At 33.6% G+C, this 1,312-nt stretch overlaps 1 protein-coding gene across 1 annotated transcript in view; it reads left to right on the top strand.

Moving 5' to 3' along the window:
• Window positions 1–1,312, top strand: part of LOC117122795 (cleavage and polyadenylation specificity factor subunit 4-like) — a 13,411-nt gene that overhangs the window by 2,905 nt on the left and 9,194 nt on the right. The gene's annotated exons all lie outside the window — the stretch shown is intronic.

Below are 1,312 nucleotides of genomic sequence, written 5' to 3'. Positions count from 1 at the left end.
TCTAACATTATTGGCGACATTACAACTATTTGTTATTTCATATTTTACACCATTTGAAATACTTTAACCCTCTACAATATATTATGCTGACTACATATTATTTTATTGTAAATATACTATTTTTTAATAACCTTATATTGTAACGGTAGAAACTAACTTTTAAGCAATGTTGGCCGCGGCGCCAGAGGGTCGGCCTACTGGGCCCAGGCCGTCAGAGAGGCCTGGCCAAGCCATCGGCGGGACACGCTACAATGTAGGGGGGAAATGAAGCATGGTTGGGGCTCGGGTTGGTGTGGACTCAGGCTCATCTCTTTGGGAACGATGGGCCACCTGCTGTCTGGGAAATGCTGGCGCCATCCCTACTTTAAAGAAGGAAGTGATAAACCATTCTGTTTTTATATTTCAAACTTTATTCATTCGTATTCATGATAATATAAACTTTATTCTTCAGCAGAAATGTTGTTTATCTATTAGTTATTTCATCCATTTAATTACACGAACCTCTCCTTGTTTATGTTACTGGCCCTCCCTCCTGTTTATCTGCGATTGTTAATTGTAGCTGTTTAGCTCAATTGCCAGATAAATTTAGTTTTCCACCACACCCGACAGCCACGGTGAATCTTGTCAACTAATAAATGAACATGTTTCACATGTTGAAATTGCAAAAACCATATACAAATTCACAACAGTGGTAAATAATATTCCAGTTAACAACTATTTAATTATAAAGTAACTGGAATTGTTTATTCTACTATTCCTACACTTTTTAAACAAATTAAGAACACACGGTTTGATTTAAAAAAAAGAAGAAAACCAACAAATCTTATTTGTACCATAGGCGTAACTATATAATATTCTTTATGTAAAGTAATATACTGCTGTACAATAATAATTTTCTGTCTTTGAAACGTGTAATAGTAATAATAACAAAATAAGAACATTTGAGCAAAAAAAAAAATCGGCAAAAAAAAAAAATAAAAAAAATAAGAACACTGTGCCTGGGCAAAATTTTACTGGTTCTTATAAAAAAAAAAGGTGTAAGGCTCGCTACAAGACGTATTGTATTAGAATGTATTACATTTTTGTCTTGTCGCTCAGTTGCAGTGTATTATTTTTGTGTTGTAATTTCTAGTTATTTTTGAGTTACAAGCAATGCCGTAGCCAGGATTTTCAAACACTGCTGGACAATATAGGGTGGACCCACTTTATGCATAAACACAAATTATGTAGACCCATTTTCTTAAAAGTTGACCCATTTTATGCAAAAATATCAAAAATGTGAACCCATTTATTTAAAATTTTACCCAATTTA

The sequence above is a fragment of the Anneissia japonica genome, unplaced genomic scaffold, assembly GCF_011630105.1.
Source record: "Anneissia japonica isolate Jap-2015-1 unplaced genomic scaffold, ASM1163010v1 scaffold288162_len571657_cov150, whole genome shotgun sequence".
NCBI classification, from domain to species: Eukaryota; Metazoa; Echinodermata; class Crinoidea; order Comatulida; family Comatulidae; genus Anneissia; species Anneissia japonica.
Note: the sequence above shows the minus strand (reverse complement) of the source record. Positions and strands in the feature narration are given on the sequence as shown.